Source organism: Ceratotherium simum, chromosome 20 (assembly GCF_057802395.1).
Source record: "Ceratotherium simum simum isolate JZ-2026a chromosome 20, ASM5780239v1, whole genome shotgun sequence".
In the NCBI taxonomy this organism is placed as follows: Eukaryota; Metazoa; Chordata; class Mammalia; order Perissodactyla; family Rhinocerotidae; genus Ceratotherium; species Ceratotherium simum.
In genome coordinates this window covers 24,916,210-24,937,675 of record NC_141919.1, presented here as the reverse complement: position 1 = coordinate 24,937,675, position 21,466 = coordinate 24,916,210, and the positions used below count along the sequence as shown (strand labels likewise).

The following is a 21,466-nucleotide window of genomic DNA, read 5'->3' as shown; positions in this document are numbered from 1 at the left end:
ATCAGGATACTGTTTAACAGTCGTCCAGTGAAACAGCAGTTCTAGTCCCACTGAAGTTGTTCAGATATGGATTTGATATTGCTTAGTTTTCATTCTTCAGTGACACAGCAACCCAATCATTTCACCAATAAAGTGATAACTGCTATAAATCGGATTTAAAAAAGAAGTGAATGTTGCTTAAATGCTTATAATAGACTGAAGTTTTTGTTAGGATAGGCTCTAAATCTGCATATTTGACATACATAGCATAAATTGTGAGTCTATTTAAATTCCACTGTGCTGTCCGGAGAAGTGTTTATAAAAGTAATGAAAATTATAGTTTCTTGCAATCTAAAGAAAAATGACAAAAATTACACAGAAAATAATAATTATTGAATAAGTTTTGAATGGTGACTGTAAGCTAGTGATGTATATGTGTTGTACCATTTTATCGTTACCCTCTAGAGTGTTATTATCTGTGTTTTATAGGTGGGAAAAATGGATTAAGAAAGCTATTGACTTGCGCAAGGTCATTTAGTAGGTGGTGGAGCTGAGATTTGAACTGTAGTCTATTTAACACGAAGGCCCAAGCTTTTAAATACTACTTTACACCTTAATATCCGGTGCTTTAATATTCCCGGCCTGCTTTCAAAAACATCTCTCTTCCTGTCAATTCCAGAGATAACATTCAATAACTTGACAACAGTGACCTTTCTAAACAAATGTAGAGTGTTACAGAACCAGATGGCCCAAGATTATATTTTATTTTTCTGGCTCAAAATAAATTGCCTGCTCTAAGACTGATAGAGTCTGAAAAAGACCCTTCTGTGTCCCAGGACTTCATCAGGCCCCATGCATGGCCAGCCAGTGCCCTGTATCATGAGCCAGTCACGAGTACAGAGCCTTATGTCTTTATGCTATAATTTAGATTAGGGCCTAATGAAAGGGCAAGAAGCTGCTTTACTAAATGAGATCATTCTGGCCTTCAGTAATGGCAGTGCATTTGAGTAGAAAGATTCTGAGGAATTAAAGCAGAAAGGCAGTATTACTGTCTGTCTTATTAAGTGGATGTAAGCAAGGAGAAGGCTGATTTATAATTTAACAAACTCCCAAATTAGGCATCTTTTTTGCTGTTGGGATTAATTAGGATTTTTCTAATAATTAGAAACCTTAGTCTTAATCATTGAAAATCCAGGTGGGAATATTTTTGACAGTCTTAGACAAATATCTTTAGAAAATAAATTCTATATTGGAAACATAAGTTACTGTATCACACATAAACATAAACATAATGTCTTTGTGAGCTCAGTTACACATAGTGAAGTTCAGATGTAGAAAGACCAAGTTACACAGGGTAGGCATAGAAATGTTTCAAAGATTTGTTGTAGCCAACTTGTAACTGACAGTAAATTACCATAAGAAAAGAAACACTGGACTTGGAGTCAGGAGGCCTATGTTTGAGACTTGGTTTTGCCATTACCCTATAAGGATCCTTGAGCAAATGATTTAAATTCTCTGAGTCTCAATTTTCTCATTTGTAAAGTGAGGCCAGAATAATATCACCTGCCTTGTTTCATTACAGGGTTGTCCTGAGGACCAGATGAGGGAGCATGTGGCAAAGTTATGGTGATGTACAAACAAATGCTGTTATTGTGGTGGCATCTAGTATACACTGGGAAGTGTCCTGAGTTGTGAGTAGGACAGACCTGCATTTGGAATTGCTCTGTTCTTTGGTAGTTTGGTGATTTGGGTCAAGTCACAACAATCTTTTTGAGCCTTAGTTCTCTCACCTGTATAATATAATAATCCCTCTCATAGAGTTGTGAGAATTATATTAGTGTAGATGCTATTTTTAAGTTTTTATAAAATAATGATCAAGTAGGAATTATAATGTTATCTTGAATAGATTTCAGTAAGTTAGAAAAGAAATAGCCAGAGGCTTCTTATCTTTTCTCAAATATCTTAGCAAGATAAATAACCCAAAGAATATTAGATGTTAGTGCTAGAAGGACCCTTGAAGGTCATCTGTCTTATCCTCCTCATTTTAAGACAAAGGATTGCCTCCTAATCATATTTTTGTCATTTCTGCCATGTTTATATGCATACAGGATAACACTGTCACCAGCATCATCAGTTGTAAAGGATGTCAACCGTCTCTCAATCTTAATAGATTCAGATTTCTAAAAATGTAAAGCCAGAGAAGAATTCTGCTTGGAGGCGGTATTGTGTTGTGAAAAGAACCCAGGCTTTGTTGTCAAAAGTTGAGATGGAATCTTGATTCTGTCAATTACTAGTCTTGGGACAGTGGGAAATGTACATAGTGTTTGGTGCAGTGTAGCTACTTAACTATACTATTTCTTTACCTACCCTGTAGGCCATGTTTATGTCTATACCTTAACCATTTTCACGTGTGATTATTTGATGTGAAATGAGTTTGCTTTTTATGTTATTTATACTAATGGTTCTTGACCTTTTCTCCTTTGTCTCCAACAAATACAATAGTGATTTCTTAAGATTGCAGAGAAGGGTTGTGGCAAATCAGAATCTTGGAGTTACGGGTCAGATATAGTTAGAAAAGCCTTCCCTTAAGCCTGGTTCAGGGACTTAAACATGGAACTATAATTTTTAAAACTATAATTATGTTAGGCCATTTGTCAAATTTTTTTCTTATGTTATTGAGTTTCAATTTATGTGGATTTTGCTTATACTAGGGGTTACATGTGTTTAAAAAATTTATTAGAAAGCTAAATGATCAATGTTTTAGTACGAAATTTTAAAATACTATTAAGTGTATTCCTGTGAGGAGAAGAGATCTTGTAAAGAAAATAACAGGAAAATGATGTTTTATCCCTGAAAACTCAATGAGAACAAATGCAGAGCATATTTATGTTAATAATCAAGAATAATGACCTTTGTGTACTTTTTAGAGCACAATGTTGAGATTCCATAGTTTATGTATTGATGATAATAATTTTGTTTTTCTTTGACTTATTAAGAATATTCTTTTCATTCTTATTTGATATCCTGGAAATAATACAAGTTGATCCTTAAATTTGAAAAAAGAAAATTCAAAACTAATTAGTTATTCAGTTCTAGATTCTAATGGGAGTAGATTGCAAAATGGAACAGAATAATATACGAACATAGAAGCCTGAGATTCAGTGTGAATTTTCTGTCATTTATCAGCATTTCAACTTTGGAACGTGTTTTCCTTTCTCTCTTTTTGTTAATTAAATAAATGGACAGAATTTCTCCCTTGATCGTCTGTAGCATAATTTTATTGTAACCAGTAGTCTGTGGGCTTTCAGTTGAATTTTTTTAGTATGAGTTTCTGTGGAGAGGCTTTACATCTGTCTAAATTTGGGCTACACTAATTAGAGAATGGATAGTATGAAAAATTGGCAGTCAGTTTTTTGAAATATTAAAATGAATTGGTTATGACAAGGGATACAAATGTGTAGTTTTACATTTTTCAACTTGTTTTTACATTGTCCTTCAGAATGTTTAATATTTTGTAGTGAAATTATGTTTTTTTACAGAAAGAAAACAATTGGGCAAAACTATGAGAAATGTTTTCAGTTGTCCAAGGCTAGTGTTGACTTAAATAGGTCTAGGTCTTCATGGTTGACAGCTGCAGGTAATTAGTTTTTTCTTCCTTAACAAAGAAAGCAAAAGGAACTGCAAGACATTCGTTGCCTTTTCTGTCATCATCATAATAATGTATGTATTTAACTTCTGCAGTTCCTTAAATTGATTTAGTGCTAAGCTGCCTACATTACATGTAATAGGAGTGACAAGTGAAAGCTGCAGCACATATTTGCGTGGCAAAAGGGAGCAGTGATTGACAGCAAAGTTCCTCTCTACAAGAAACAGCAGTATTGTGGAGCTCAAAAAGGTCCAGATACATAATTCTTAAAATTGTAGAGCAGATTCACGAAATGAATTTTAAAAAGTGATTTCCACTTGGTATATTTGAGTGTCTACGTTCTTGGCTCTGGGTGAGGGGCACAGATGAACAGAATCTCACCTGCATGCTGAATATGAGGAAATTCCTTTTAAGCATATTGGGTATTTGTAATTTAAGATTGATACTTCCAAATTGTAGATCAAATTATGACTTTGAAAATTTCCTTCAACTGTAACTGATTCACCTTATTTGAAGAAGCCAAATAATACATTTATTCAAATGAGGATTTTAAGACTGTAAATTGAGCTATTCTTCCGTGAAAATACCCATTCTCATGTCTGTAAAACTTGAGGTATCATTTCTGGAAAGGTAATCATATAAGGCTTGGTGGTTTCGTTTGGTCAGAGAGTGGCTAAGTGTGATCATCTTTCCAAAGTGCTCAAACTATTCTGCAGTTCCTTTTTCCTGTGACACATACCCAAAAGTTCTAGTTGCAAAGACATTTGGTATTTGCTGTTGAATAATGCTTTGTGATGAGCCCAGAATGCCGGGCTTCATCGTATACCATGGAAATGGTTTTTGTGTTTGTGGCAATGCCTTGTGTGTCTGTGAGATGGAGGGGGAGCCCTATGGATCCTTGTACATTGGCAGCCTTATACATTGCTGTGAAGATTGGTTGCGATAATGTCTGTGAAATTGCCGTGAACGCTGTAGAACTCGATTACTTTTACTGCTACTGAGTAAAAAGACCAAATTCCTAAGTGTAGAATTTCTTTCCAAACAGGTCCATTCCTATACTGTGCCTGACATATAATAGGTACTCAATAAAAGTTTCTTGGATAAATGAATCCTATCTTTCCAACCTTATCTTGTACTTCTCTCTAATCTTCCAATTACATAAGTAGTCTCTACTTTCTCCACTGAAAATGTTCACATAGTCACACCTTTGTCAGTCTCATGCTCATTCATCTTTTTCAAACCCGTTGTTCAGGAATAGTCAAGTCCCTCATATCTCATTTTAGTCCACTTTTGCTTTCTTTTCTGCCATAGCAGTCTTACTGTCTTTACCACTCATCACTCTATTTTGGCATATGTAGTATCTTATATTATTAATAAAAGTGTGCTGTGTGTATGCCTTTTCTTCCCAGGTGTACTATAAGCTCCTGGAATATAGGAATAATAGCTTTGATTTTGTAGTTACTCTTTAAGGATATTTTAATGGGACTTGTAATATATCCAAATTGACATATTGGTAAATAATTATTTTTATTGTATTTGCCAGGAAATAAAGTTCAGAACAAGGATTGGCAGTTTATTAGAAGTAGAATACTAGGATGCTGACAGAACCACTGATACTCTGATTTATAGGGTAAAGACTTGAGATTGTAAGAGCTTTGGGGAAGGTCCCTCTCTAGAAAAGAATGACCTACATGTTATTATCAGTTAAAGAGTCTTCTATTTTAATAAAGTATCCTTTAAAATGTAGATGATTAGTAAGCAGATCGTCATACACTAATATAGTTTCTTTGTGAATATAAATGAAATGAAAAAAGGCATAGAAATTTTAGGGATGAGCGAGAGACTGACTTTTCCACTAATATCCTTTGGGTTTTTTTTTTAATATTTGTATAAATTCAAATAAACAAATTGCAGTCATTTCTTGGATAGGTAAGTTATCAGACATTCCCACCAATGTATGTCTTCAAAATATATTTGATTGCTTTTATTTTTTTAATTGGCTTTATTGAAGTATAATTTACATACAATATAATTCATCAATTTTAAGTGTACAATTTGATGAGTTTTGACAAATATATAGACATGTACCGCAATCAAGATATAGAACATTTCCATCACCCAAAAAAGTTTGTTCTTGCCCTTTTGTAGTCAGTCCTCTACCGCAACCCCTGGCAATCACAGCTCTGCTTTATATAATTATTGTCTTGCCTTTTATAGACTTTCATATAAATGGAATCATACAGTATGTACTTTTGATACTTGGCTTCTTTTAGCTTGTACCTATACATGTGTCATGTAGTTTGTTCCTTTTTATTGCTGAGTAGTGGTTCATTATATTGCTATACCACAATTTGTTTATTCTGTTTGCTAGCTGATTGGTTTTTGGAGTTTCTAGTTTTTGGCTATTATGAGTAAGATGTTATGTACGTTTAGTACAAGTATTTCTATGAGCATATATTTCTCTCAGGTAAATAAGTAGGAGAGAGACTGCTGAGTCATATGATAAGGGTATGTTTAACTTTATAAGTAACTGCCAAACTGTTTTCCAAAGTGGTATGTCATTTTGCATTGCCACTGGTAATATCTAAAAGTTCCAATTGATCTGCATCGTTGCCAACACATGGTATTGACAGTGCTTTTAATTTTAGCTGTAGTTCCAGTGAATATGTGGTGGTAGTTTTAATTTGTATTTCCCTAAAATGACTAATGATGTTGAGTATCTTTTCATATGCTTATTGGTCATTTGCATGTCTTTTGTAAAATTTCCAAACCATTTACCAATTTTTTAAAAATTATGTTGTCTGCAGCTGGCCCGGTGGCACAAGCGGTTAAGTGTGCGAGCTCTGCTGCGGCGCCCCGGGGTTCGCTAGTTTGGATCCCGGGCGTGCACCGACGCACGGCTTGGCAAGCCAGGCTGTGGCGGCGTCTCATATAAAGTGGAGGAAGATGGGCATGGATGTTAGCCCATGGCCAGTCTTCTTCAGCAAAAAGAGGAGGATTGACAGATGTTAGCTCAGGGCTGATCTTCCTCACACACACAAAAAATTATATTGTCTCCTTCTTATTGAGATCTTTTTAGATATTTACATATTCTGGATGCAAATCCTTTATCAGAAATATGTTTTACAAACTCTATCCCCTGTGTCTGTGGACTTGCACTTTCATTTTCTTAAGTGTGTCTTTTTAAAGAACAAAAATCTCATTTTCATGAAGTTATTTACCTCTTTTTTTCTTTGGGCTTTTTATGGAGTATTAAAAATTTTTGTCAACCTAATGTCACTTAAATTGTCTCATGTTTTCTTCTAGGAGTTTATAATCTTATCTTTAGGTCTATGATACATTTTGAGTTAATTTGTATATATAGTGTGAAGCAAATTTCATATCTTTCCATATGAGTACCTAATTTTTCCAGGGCCGTTTGTTGAAAAGACTATAATTTCTCCATTGAATTACCTTGGCGTCTTTATTAAAAATTGATTGACCATAAACATGCTGGTGTATTTCTCTTCCAATTTTTTTATTGCTGTCTTTGCATTAATACCCTACTTTCTTGATTACTGTAGCTTAATAGTCTTAAAATTAGGTAGTATATAATTCCTCACACTTCGTCTTGTGTTTCAAAATTGTTGTGGTTATTTTAGGTCCTTTGCATTTGCATATAAATTTTAGAATTAGCTTGTCAAATTCCACAAAAAACCTTCCTAGGATTTTGATTAGAATTGCATTGACTCTATAGCTCGATTTCAGAAAAATTAATATCTTAACAATATTGGGTGTTATGATCCATGAACATGATATATCTCCTTATTTATTTAGGTCTTCTTTAATTTCTCTTACCAGTGTTTTCTAGTTTTCAGTGTATAATTCTTGCATATATTTTTTGTTAACTTTAAGTATATCATATATTTCATACTACTGTAAATGATATTGCATGATATTATAAATTTTAGTACTAGCATTGCTAAGAATTAAAATACAATATGGCTGGTATTGAAATATATTTGACTTTTTATGTATTGACCTTATAACCTTGTAATGTTAGCAGATGTACTCATTATTCCTAATAGCTTTAAAAAAAATTCTCTAGGATTTTCTGCATAGACGATCATGTTGTCTGTGAATAAAGGCAGTTATACTTCTTCATTTCCAATTTGTCTACCTTTTATTAATCTTTCCTTTTTGCATTGATTGGGACCTACAGTGTTGAATAGAAATGGTGAGGGAGAATATCCTTGTCCTCTTCCTGGTCTTAGAAAGAAAACATTCCGTCTTTCATCAAATATGCTGTTACCTATAGGTTCTTTGTAGATACCCTTTTCGACTTGAGGAAGTTCCCTTTTATTCCCAGTTTGCTGAGAGTTTTTATTTATGAGTGAGTGTTAAGTTGAGATGATTTTATGCTTTTTCTCTTTTAGTCTGTTAATTTGGTAAGTTACCCTGATTGATAGTCTAATGATAAAACAACTTTGAATTCTGGGATAAGTCCTAGGTTGTCATGATTTATTACACTTTTTCTATGTTACTGGGCTTGATTTGTTACAGATATTTTTGTGTCTGTTTTCTAGAGGAGTATTGGTAATGGTTAAATTTTCTTGTAATTTTTTAACATTTAAAAAAAATCGGTAATGCTGGCCTTATAAAATGAGTTGGAGAATGTTCTGCCCTCTTTTATTTCTGGAAAGAGTGAACAGAAACTGATTTATGAAAATACAAAAGTTCACTTGTGTTACTCTAACAATTTATTTCTTGGCACTAAAATAAATATTTTAGTATATGATAAAGGGCATATTCTTCCTTTCAGATATTCTCCAAATGGTTATTTGTGTCTAAAAATAAAATAAAACAGAAAACAAAATAGCTTATGCAGGTATGTTCATACAGGTGTTTGTAAAACTTGATATGTAAATTAAAAGTTTAATATGAATTTAATATCAATAAACCATAAATATATGATAGTGTATTTCATAGAGATATTAATACTTGCATTTTTTTGTTCATTGAAACATTTCATAAAGTCTCATACATTCTCGTCATACTTCAGCTTCTTAACAGACTTGTCAGTGGTATAGGTATACCTCATTTTATTGCACTTTGCTTTATTGTGCTTTGCAGATACTGCATTTTTTACAAATTGAAGGTTTTTGGTAATCCTGCATTGAGCAAGTCTTTTGGTGCCATTTTTCCAACAGCATTTGCTCACTTCATGTCTCTATGTCACATTTTGGTAATTCTAACAATATTTCAAACTTTTTCATTATTATTATATTTATGATGGTGATCTGTGATTAGTGATCTTTGATGTTACTATAGTAATTGTTTTGGGGCGCGACAAACCATGCCCATGTAAAATGGCGAACTTAATAAATGTGTGTGTTCTGACTGTTCCACCGACTGGCCGTTCCCGTTTCTCTCCCTCTTCTCAGGCCTCCCGACTCTCTGAGGCACAACAATCTGAAATTAGGCCGGTTAATAACCCTACAATAGCTTCTAAGTGTTCAAGTGAAAGGAAGAGTCACACGGCTCTCACTTTAAATCAAAAGCTAGAAATGATTAAGCTTAGTGAGGAAAGAATGTCGAAAGCCAAGATAGGCTGAAAGCTGGGCCTCTTGCCCCAAATAGTTAGCCAAGTTGTGAATGCAAAGGGAAAGTTCTGTTTTGTGTTGTTGTTTTTGCTGAGGAAGATTCACCCTAAACTAACATGTGTTGCCACTCTTCCTCTTTTTGCTTGAGGAAGATTTGCCTTGAGCTAACATCTGTGCCAGTCTTCCTCTATTTTGTATGTGGACCGCTGCCACAGCATGGCCACTGATGAGTGGTGTAGGTCCACTCCCGGGAACGGAACCTAGGCTGCTGACGCAGAGCGTGCCGAACTTAACCACTAGGCCACGGGGCTGGGCCCACAAAGGAAAGTTCTTGAAGGAAATTAAAAGTGCTGCTCCAGTGAACACATGAATGATAAGAAAGTGAAATAGCCTTATTGCTGATATGGAGAAAGTTTTAGTGGTCTAGGTAGAAGATCAAACCAGCCACAACATTCCCCTAAGTCAAACTCGAACCCAGAGCAAGGCCCTAACTCTCTTCAATTCTGTGAAGACTGAGAGAGATGAGGAAGCTGCAGAAGAAAAGTTTGAAGCTAGCAGTGGTTGGTACATGAGGTTAAGGAAAGAAGCCATCTCAATAACATAAAAGTGCCAGGTGAAGCAGCAAGTGCTGATGTAGAAGCTGCAGCAAGTTATCCAGAAGATCTAAGATAATTAATGAAGGTGGCTACACTAAACAGCAGATTTTCAGTGTAGACAAAACAGCCTTATATTGGAAGAAGATGCTATCTGGGACTTTCATAGTTAGAGAGGAGAAGTCAATGCCTGGCTTTAAAGCTTCAAAGGACGGGCTGACTCTGTTAGGGGTTAATGAAGCTGATGACTTTTAAGTTGAAACCAGTGTTCATTTACCATTTCAAAAATCCTAGGGCCCTTGAGAATTATGCTAAATCTACTCTGCCTGGGCTCTATAGATGGAACAACAAAGCCTGAATGACAGCACATCTGTTTACAACATGGTCTACTGAATATTTTAAGCCCACTGTTGAGTGCTCAGAAAAAAAGATTCCTTTCAGAATATTACTACTCATTGACAATGCACCCGATCACCTCAGAGCTCTGGTGGAGATGTGCAACGAGATTAATGTTTTCATGCCTACTAACACAACATCCTTTTTGCAGCTCATGGATCCAGGAGTAATTTCGACTTTCAAGTCTTGTTATCTAAGAAATATATTTTGTAAGGCTGTAGCTGCCATAGACAGTGATTCCTCTGATGGATCTGGGCAAAATCAATTGAAAACCTTCTGGTAAGGATTCACCATTCTAGATGCCATTAAGAGCATTTGTGATTCATGGGAAGAGGTCAAAATATCAACATTAATAGGAGTTGGGAAGAAGTTGATTTCAACCCTCATGGATGACTTTGAGGGGTTCAGGACTTCATTGTAGGAAGTAATTGCAGATATGGTAGAGATAGCAAGAGAACTGGAATTAGAAGTGGAGCCTGAAGATGTGACTGAATTGCTACAATCTCATGATAAAACTTTAACGGATGAGGAGTTGCTTCTTATGGATGAGCAAAGAAAGTGGTTTCTTGAGATGGAATCTACTCCTGGTGAAGATACTATGAAGATTATTGAAATGACAATAAAGGATTCAGAATATTACGTAAACTTAGTTGATAATGCAGTGGCAGGGTTTGAGAGGATTGACCTCAATTTTGAAAGAAGTTCTGTGAATATCATGCTATCAAACAGCATCACACACTGCAGAGAAATTGTGAAAGGATGAGTCAATCCACGTGGCAAACTTTATTATTGTCTTACTTTAAGAATTTGCCACGGCCACCCTACTCTCCAGCAGCCAATACCGTGATAGTCAGCAGCCATCAACATCAAGGCAACACCATCCACCAGCAAAAAGATGATTCGCTGAAGGTTCAGATGATGGTTAGCATTTTGTAGCAGGTGGGTATTTTTTAATTAAGGTATGTACATTGTTTTGTTTTGACATAATGATATTGCACACTTAATAGACTACAGTTATATTGTAGACATAACTTTTATATGCACTGTAAAACCAAAAAAATACATGTGACTCACTTTATTGCAATATTAGCTTATTGCGGTGGTCTGTAACTGAACCCACAATATCTTCAAGGTATGCCTGTAATTGTTATGTTACAGCGAATTAAAAAAAAAACAACTTTGATCTAGCAGAGTATGGTTCTAATTGTACTTCTTCCTGGCAAGACCCTGTTCCTTGAAAGTGCAATAGTTCTTAAATTATATCTTTTTAGACGAGAAGACTGGTAGATGTATTCCAGTTGCTTAGTCATTGATTTGACTTGACCTTATTGGATGATTTGCATGTTGGTGTTAAAACTGTTCTATCTTTGGCCAAAGCCTGTTGTGAACTTGAGGATCAGGATGACAAATGCTATTTACTAACACAATATCTGTTAAAATTGTTTTAGAGGATTGGGAAATTGGATTAAATGAAAAAAAAATAATGAATTATATTGTTCAATAAAGAAACACAAAACTCAATTGATATTTTCATTCGATGGAAATTGTTTGTTATTATCGTATGTATTTGCAAGAATACTATTAAAATTTTAACTTTGCTATGAGGTTTAAAAACATTTGCTACATATGTTTCGCTATCTAGCTTAGATTGTAAACCCTCGGAGGAGAAGCTCTATGCCCTGTAAATCATCTAGCATATTCTTGCTTTAATAAATATTATACAACATTTATTAGAATAATGAGATTTCATAACTACCTGAAAAGTTGAATAGAATTTTATGAGGTTCTTAAATAGATCCTTTTTTATTTTTCCTCTTACAACAATCATGAACTTGAAATTTCTCTCCTGTGTAAATTTGCTAAATGCTTACTTTGCAGTAAATACCACCTACATAATGACATAAGATATAAGAATCAATAGCAATAACTAAATCATTAAGCAGATTGTTGATACTTTGCATGATTATATTTTATGAAGTACCTCGCCCCATGAGTTGCATTTACATTTATTTACTGTATGGAATGACATAAAAGCCAAGTTACAAATTACTCTGTTAAAGGCAGCAGTGGGATTACTACTATAATTGTCAATGAATATTTGTGAAAGAAAGAAAATAAGAAAGAAATAGTAAATCTCAGGGATGAATGTTATAACTCACTGAGAAATGTCAGACTTTTTAGGTTATGATAACTTGTCATTTTACAAGAAAAATCTGTCTGTGGGAACATTAAATAGATCAAAGTGAAATACAATAGAAGCATTGGAAGGCATTTGTAGTTCTCTGTTGCACATATAGTAAAAATATGTTGCTCGTTAGGAAATTGGTGAAGTGATCATCTCAGTATTATCCTTTCTCACTGTAGAAATAGAAGCATGTATACTTGGAAATGGCAAGAAAATAGTGAGCAGTATTTTGGAGCTTTTTTTTATAGTGGATACGTGTAACTTATGACTAATTTCTATTATGTCTTAATGTAATTAATTATATAACATATTGTTTGAGGACTTTTTTAGCCTCTAATATTTCTCCTAAGCCTGGGAGGATGAGAGGTAAGGTACCAGCTCTGAGATGCTGTGAAATCCTGCCTCAGTTAAGGTGTACAAAGAATGAGGTGAATCAGTGACATGAATGAGGTTTTACAACAAAGTCAGTGTATTAGTTTCAGGTTTAATGCTAAGAAAAGTAGAATTGAACATTAAAGTTTATATTATTTTTTGTTAATGCTGGTTTATCTTATTTGATGAGTGCATAAGATAGAGGAAAACTGGGCAAATATCGGGGTGATAACTGTTATATTGAACAAGGGCTTTTTTCTAACAATAATGTTAAGTCTGTTGTATGACATTGTTAATACTAGATTATTTCATTTTATGCACATTGAAGTGCAAGAGTATTTGTGTTATTTGAAACTATTTAATCTTTAGCATAAATTGCTGAGGTGCTGATTTAATGGGTCTCATTATAAGAAAATTTCACATTTGGTAAAATATAATTTAATTTTTAGAGTCCAGGATAGATTTAGTGTTTTTGCTAAGTACCTGATATAGAACTTTTAGATTTTCTCAGTCCCTGCCTTCCATTGTCCAATTTGTCACAGACTCTATGACAAAGCTGTTGAGTTTGTGCATTCATATCTAAGTTGGGTTGCAAGCCAGGACAGTGTTAGAAGGCAAGAGGAAGATCCCAAGCTAAGGTCCTTTGATATAAAGCATCTTTTGAAATTTAGAACTTTTTGTAATAAAGTTTTCCCTCCATCATGTCACTACATAGTTATTTAAAATCTTTTTAAAAAAGCAATGCATATTTTATAAAGAGGAAAGGAACGTATCTCACCACCCATATATAATATAGATTACTTTTTTAGGTAATAATATTTAAAAAATAAAATTATATTAGAGTCATTATTGGAAGATGCCCTCTTTTAAATTCCACCTTCTATCAAAATATACCTTATTCTGAGTAGAATGGCTAAGAAGATAGTAGGATGAGAGGGTGGATAACTAAATGGGGGCTGAAATGATACTTTATGAGAAGATTCAGAGAGAAAAGACTCCCTGTTGAATTATTGAAGCCCAGACCAAAAAGGGAAAAACAAACATCTGACTCTCATGAGCATATCTATGGAAATATAAAGTTATATAAATACAAAGTATTGTTAACCATGTTACATATTATTCCAAGTAATATTTCATATTTCAAGTGATATTTACACAATCATTTGAAATTTTTAAGTTATATTTTGATTCTTGTTGCTTTTTCGTTAGCTTTCTGCATCCAAATGAAAAACAGTGCCTTCATGATAGAGGAATACCCAAATAAGGGTGCCAATTTTATGTTTCTAAGTTCTTTATTCTCAAAATTTAATCAGTAGGATCTTGTCCTGGAACTTCCCAGGTGTGTTTTCCACTTTTCACAGATGTGACTGGGGTAGAAATCATTCCTGTGTATCTGAATGAGAACCTGTTGGTGAAATTCCTTTGATTCTAAGATAACTAGATGAAATGTGTTGCAAAAATCATGTCACAGCAAACAGTTGTCACCTGCCACTAGAGCTTGATGAAATTTAAAAATGTTGGCTCATTGCCTGTAGTGTTCAGTTACAGTTCTATAGAAAGTCTGTTTGTACAGATGAAGCTGTTCTTGGTAATGTGACATTCATCTCTCAAGTGATAGGGTTTGTATGAGTTTATTACAGAGATCCTGATTCTGAGCTCCCAAGACATACTTGGCAGGGCTTTGTTTTAATTTCTCATTGCTCTTCCTTTGGCATACTTAGAAGAAAATGGAAAAGACCCTCAGCTTGGTGAAACCTTTAGTATTTATTTAGTCTGGCCTCTACCACAGTGCAGGAGTGTTTTCAATAATATTCCCGGAAGATAGTCAAATTTGGGCTCTAAGACACTGCTTTTATTTGCAGCTGTTCTCTCCCTGTCAAACGTAGTCTTCACTTTCTTCTATTACCAAAAGTTCTACATCCATCTTTACTTATTGGTAGTTTTACCTAGCCTTTTCTTACAGATTGATAAGTATCTACTCAGCCTGTGCAGAAAAAAGTTATGAACCCATGCTCTTCGACTCCAGAAGAAACGATAGCTACAGGGCTATATACTTCACACAAGGCCCAACTTTCTTCCTAAAAACCACATTAGATTTTGCCATTCCCAGACTTTAAGACTTCTGTCACTTACAGGAAAACTAAGTTTTTTGGTATCTTTGAATGTCAGACAAATGTGTACCCACTTAAAAAAAAACTCTTTGTTCCCATTTCCCACCCCCTATTACATTCCCTCTCTGTAGGTAACTATTCTCATATTTTTTGATCTGAATCCTTCTATTTGTATGTGTCCCTGTAAAACATGTAGATTTACATTGTATGCTCACAAATGCTGGATGTGCATGTATTTTAATTTTGCATTGCTGGTATTGTACTCTAGACATTATTTAGTTTGCCCTCAGCACTATTTTAAAGATCTCCCCATATTATTGGGTATACATCTTGATTTCTTCTAACTGCTGAATAGTATTCTGTAGAGAGCATTTGTTTCATTTTATTTATCCTATGTGTTGGACACTTAGATTACAAGACCTTTCTATAACTGACTCCATATTTTCAGGCTATCTCTTGCACTCCATGCAGCTTAAATCCTAGCTGAATGAAGTTAATCTCTCTTGTATGAAAGCAATGTACTTTTTATATTTCCATGTCTTTGTACATCCTTCCAGTCTTTTAATGACTACCTTCTCACTCCTCAAGACTTGACTCAGATATCATTTCCTTGATGAAGACTTCAGCAGCTATTTCATACTTAAGCTAGTTGCTTTGTACTTTGCTCACATAGTACTTACTTTTATTTTGGTAATATAAAAGCCTGTATTTCTGCCTAAAAATGTGGTTTTTCCTCTGGATTCCTTGAGGGCAGGGACCAGATCTTAGGTATCTTTATATTTTTCACTCTAGTTTGGTTGAATTGCATGTATTTGGCAAGCAATAAAACATTAATTAAATGAATGAAAGGTGTGTAGGTTCTTTAAAGTGAAATACTGGTAATATAAGCACAAGTGATTCTCATATGTAAGAAAAGATTGGAACACAAATGCAGAAGTAGCATATAGGAGGCTGAATCCTAAAATGAATTGAGACTTGTAAAGATGTTAAGGACCATACCATGTTATGTTCAGATCATGAAGAAAAACAAGAAAAAGATTAAACTACTGTTTGGGGCAGATGGTGTAATAATACTAGATGTTGGAGTGAAGGCAGAGCTATGGAACTCTTATCAAACTTCTCTATCAAAAGAAAATGATATTCTAATTTGGTGAAAGAGACTAATCATAATAGCAAGGGGATTAAAGTTGGAGGAAAGTGAGGCAGTGATGAGAAAGCACTTTGATGCTCTCGACTAGTTAATGTCCTAGGATTAAATGACTTGCGGAATGAATGGTTTGGTGATCTTTGAGCAATTATCGTCAGTACCCGAGGTGCCAAAAGACTAAAGATCATGCAGATTCTGTTTTCATTTTCAAAAAAGAGGGGTAAAAGTAGAATTCTGTATGTATAAGATTAGTGGGTTTCAAGTCTATCTTTGGGACGGTTCTTTAATTGATCATTAGACAAATAGTTTGTGAAGACTTACCTAGAAAAGAAGCAGTTCTCCTGAGACCACATGAGTTCACTAGGAATGTGTCATGTTAAACCTGTGTAATTTTTTTACCATATAGGTGGAGTAAGTTGATTTTGGCAAGGCTTTGGACAGAGTGTCTCATGATTATGTTTGTGAAATAGATGTGAAATTAGGGGCTGTTTTATAAGAATAGGTAGATTCATAGATGGTTGAAAAAATTTGATGAATAGATTATGTCAGCTTGGAGAGAGGTTTCTAGTGACATGACGTGGCTCTTCCTTTCACTCTGTTCTATTAATCATTTTTATCACTGTCTTGGATGAAACAGGCCCATCACATTTGCATATCACATAAAGCTGGGAGCTAAAGCTAATAGTTTGGATGAGGGAATCAGAGTTGAAAAAAGCTTAGCCATCTGAAATGATTGGTTGAAACTAAAATGGTCTATAATAGTAATGGTCTATAATAGTAATTATAATAGTAATAGATTAATATAAAATTCTGCATATAGGTTTGTCAAGTTATCACCTTGTCAAGAAACAAGTAGACATGTTTTAAGAGCAATTCATATGAAGACGACCTGGGAATTTGTGATATAGCTGTCACTGCCATGTCCCGGGTGTAGACTGTTTTAATAAAAGCGCAGTGTTTGGAACAGGGAAGGTGCAGTGTCTCTGTACTGGTGAGAAAATACCATTGTGTTAATTTATAGCTTCCAGGTTTTAAGAAGTGTCTGGGAACTTTGTCATAAAAAGATTATTTCAAGGAATCAGGGTGGTTTCCTTATTAAAACGTAACTCTTGTGTATATATGTATGGAGTGAGGAATCATCAGAATAATAGCTATTTTCAAATATTTAAAGACTGACAGAGGAATTAGCCTAATGCCATATTTGTTCAGCTTTTAAAAGAAAGTATCAAGTACGTACTATATGGCTGGAAATTGTGCCAGGCATTGGGGGTATAATGGTGACTCAAAACAGAAAAAATGACCTCCTCTTTACCCTTTGTGGCACTGACAGTTTGGTGGAAGAGTCAGACATTAACCAAATAATTACATGAGCAAATGTAATTGCAGCTATGGTAACTTCAATGAAGTAGCGGTACATCACACCCTGGGAGTGTATGCTGGGGACGTTTGATTTGGTTAGTAAGGCAAGGGAAGGTTTGCCTGAGGAAGTGATGCTTGAGGTAAGAAAGAGTGTGCATTATCTAGGTGAAAAGGGGAGGAGAGAGGGATGCAGAATGAGTGAGCATGGTGATTATAAAGGAAGGGAAAGCCTGTCTGGTACACAGAAAATACTCTGAGCCTGAAAAGATAGGAGGGGTCAGGCCACTCAGACTTTGAACATTGGTAAGAAGTTTATTCTGTATCTAGGAACAATGAAAAGCATTTGCTGGTCTTACCTCAAAGACTCTTATTTAAAATGGGAGAATGTCTCTGGCTACAGTGTGGGGAGTTGACTGGCTTCAGGCCAGAGAGCGTGTGGTAAACCACCGGAGGAAGGACTGTAGTCGGGTGGACAGGGGGCATTGTGCCACAAGAAGTGAGACCTGTCAGTGAAAGTGGAATTCAGCTGTGGAGATCAGTGGGAGAGTGTGGACAGAGTACTTACTGTATTTGGGGGCAGAAGACTTGGGTGTGAATCCCAGTTTGTCACTTACTAGCTTGCTGGCCTTGTGCAGATCACATTATTTCTCTGTCCCTGATTAACTGCATAGCCTTTTTGCTCACAGGTTTTATCAGGATTAAATGATTTGACATACATGTGAATGACTTACAAACTGTGAAATATTACATAAAATGGAAGATTTGGGGGAAAAACATTAGTCAACAATGGCCATTATTGGACTGGGTGGTCTAGTAATAGAATGGAATTTCTTAAGTGGTTCCTATTCTGTTTGGAATAGATGATTTTTAAAAAGAATTTTATCATTGTAGCTTCAGATTTCCTTTCCTCTTCCCAGTTGTTTTGGAGCATTCACTAACAGGCACAGTCTAAAAATTTATGGTGACTCCATACTTTTTGACTTTCTAGTAGCAGTCGAGTTGCTAGATGTGATTTTAAATCAGATATGCATGAACTGTTTTTCCTATGTGTGCTCTCAAAAGCAAGAAGCAGTTTTAAGGTATCTTGTAGCAAAACCCTAAAGCAAAAAATTAGAAAGTATAAAAAATTCTCAAATATGTCTTTTGGTAAGGTAGTACTTTCATATCTTAAGTTACATTCAAGTACATAGAGATACACATATATTTCTGCTCTAGGGTGTTGCTTGTGTATATGTACGTATGTGTGTGAATCCTTGCATTTACACATGAGATCCTGTAAGTGCAAATATACCTTTAGTTTTTGAAATGCTTTAATTTAAAACCGTGATGAAATAGAAATAAGGGTAAAAACATGTTGTTTAGCTTCTTTTTTGAGACAGATTGGAAAGGAATAATATTTCTAATAACTCATAGGAAGAACCATGCCATCGTAACATATTATTTATTCTCATATATCTGTACACAAAATCCACTCAACGAATATTAATCGAGCACCTAAAATGTTTATATGCATTGCTTTAACCTGTACTTTTATTAAAGTTATTTATGTATGTTCCCACTAGTCTCAAAAATCTGTCTTGGTAAAATGTGACATGCCCTTTTGCAATAAACTAAGGCAAAAGGCCAGGATGCAAATGTAACCTGAAAATTTAAACTTATGCCATCTTCTGGCATAATCCCAAAGACAACTTCAAGTATAGCACTCTGCACATTTAATCAAGTTTTATGTTACTGTCCTTGAATATTTTGTTGCTTTTATGGTCCATAAGAATTATTCAGGGGGGCTGGCCTGGTCGTGCAAGCGGTTAAGTGCGCGTGCTCCGCTGTGGCAGCCCGGGGTTCACTGGTTTGGATCCTGGGCGCGCACCGACGCACTGCTTGGCAAGCCATGCTGTGGCGGCGTCCCATATAAAGTGGAGGAAGATGGGCACGGATGTTAGCCCAGGGCCAGTCTTCCTCAGCAAAAAAAGAGGAGGATTGGCAGATGTTAGCATAGGGCTGATCTCGTCACACACACAAAAAAGAATAATTCAGTTCTAAATATATTACCAGTAGTGTGTGACTCCTAAATGTTTCTTATGATTTGAGATATTTCTGTGCGGGGAAGGAAATACTGTTCATTCCCATTATTTAATGCTTTTTCTTTAGGGAACGAGGAATAATAATTGCTGAAAACCAATTGCATTTTAGGAGTGTTAAAACTTGGAAGGTGCTTCTGGATTCATAGCTGAGTAGAAGACACATTTGAGCGAGAAATCAGTTCTTCCCACAGACTTCCATTTATACGGATAATGACAGTAATAGATGGACCAGGCACTAAGGACTTTACATGTATTTTTATTTAATCTTTCCAATAACCCTGTTAAGTGTGGGTATTGTTATTCTACTTTTACAGATGAGAAAGCTGGGGTTTAGTGAGGTTAAGTAACTAGTAAATAGACCGGCTAGGGTCCATCCCAAGTCACTTTTGATTCCAAGACTCCTGTGCTATTTTGAAACAGCTGATTTGGTACAAAAGAAATTGCTTGAAATCATTTTAGACTGATCTCCTGGAGCCATGCTTCTTGCTGTTTGCTGTGATACTATATTAAAAGGAGATAACACACAGATAGCAGATACAAAGGTAGAAATAAGAAACCTATATTAATCCCAGAGTAATAATGGGTTTCTTGTTGTTGCTTTTGTAATAAGTTTTTAAATAGCTAATGCATACACATAGTAAAAAATAATTCAGATAGCTCAAGAGTATATATAATGCAAATCGTATCTGCCTCCCACTCCAGCCTCCTGTTCTCCCACGTAGAGGCAACCATCTAATTTCTGGTTATTCTTCCAGAGGTAGAGTTAACATGAATTGATTTTTTGGAAAAGTGACATTTGAGCATGAAGTCTAAAGAAACAAAATGAAAACAGCCAGTTCTGGCACCGGGTTGACATCCAAGTGGATAAAGCCAGAGAAAGGCGGAGCAGGATGCAGATGAGATGCTCAGTGATGAGAATGCAGACAGGACATCACATTAGTCCCTTTCCCATAGGGGTATGAGAAAGCCCGCCAGGTAGGGTTGCCCCATGTTATCGATGAGGAAATTGGTTATTTTGGTCATAAGGATAGTTGCATGTAGAGCAAAATTCAAATGCAGGACTGTGCCTCTCATCTTCCCAATCTACTGCAGTGCAAGTAAACTCTGGATTTGAGAGTGTTGTGAAGAATTGTGCAATTGAAGTGGTCTAAAATTGACTAGAGTTTCTACAGGTAAGCTAGATAGCGAACTTCAGAAAGCCAAAGACAGTAGCAGATTTTCTTTTTTTACTTTTAGAATACTTTTTTAATTTTACAATAGAGTCACATTTACAGAAAGCTTGTGAAGATACTACAGAGAGTTCCCATATATCTCGTACTGGTTTCCCCTATTATTAACAGGTTTCACCGCTATAAAGTTTCTCTTTATTCCCTCCTTTCCATATTGTACTCTTTGGAAGGAAGTCACCATGTGCAGCCCACGCTTAAGGAGTGGGGAGTTATATTCCACCCTGTTGAGGATGGGGTATGTTTTTTTGTGTGTGTGTGAGGAAGATGAGCACTGAGCTAACATCTGTTGGCAATCCTCCTCTTTTTGCTGAGGAAGATTGGCCCTGGGCTAACATCCGTGCCCATCCTCCTCTACTTTATATGGGACACCGCCACAGCATGGCTTGACAAGCGGAGTGCCTGTCTGAGCCCGGGATCTGCACCTGCAAACCCCGGGCCGCCGCAGGGGAGCCCGCGGAATTTAGCCGCTGTGCCATCGGGCTGGCCCCGAGGATGGAGTATCTTCATAAATTATTTGGAATACTTCTGCACAAGAATTTTCTTTCTCCTCCTCCATCTATTTGTTTATTTAATTAATCATTTATTTATTTAAGTATGGATTCGTGGATATTTATTTTGTACTTTGGGTTATAATCCAATTTTATTTTATTGCTCAAATTGTTCCAGTTTTGGCCATTGGGAGATTTTTAATTGGCTCCTGTGTCTCTTTGACATACCCTCATTGCTGTGTTTTGTGTTTTTTTCTTTTTTGAGCACTTCCTAACTTTCTGGCATTACAGGATGCAT

The 21,466-nt window shown here is 35.5% G+C and overlaps 1 protein-coding gene across 4 annotated transcripts in view; it reads left to right on the top strand.

The window, feature by feature from the left end:
* RFX3 (regulatory factor X3) overlaps window positions 1–21,466 on the top strand; it is a 272,176-nt gene that overhangs the window by 48,178 nt on the left and 202,532 nt on the right. The window contains exon 1 of one of the 4 annotated variants that reach the window (XM_087444542.1): window positions 1,342–1,670. The exons of the other annotated variants lie outside the window; for them this stretch is intronic. The gene's annotated coding sequence lies outside the window, so the exon portion shown is untranslated. Of the gene's footprint in view, window positions 1–1,341; window positions 1,671–21,466 lie in introns of those variants that run through there. 4 annotated transcript variants of the gene reach the window in all.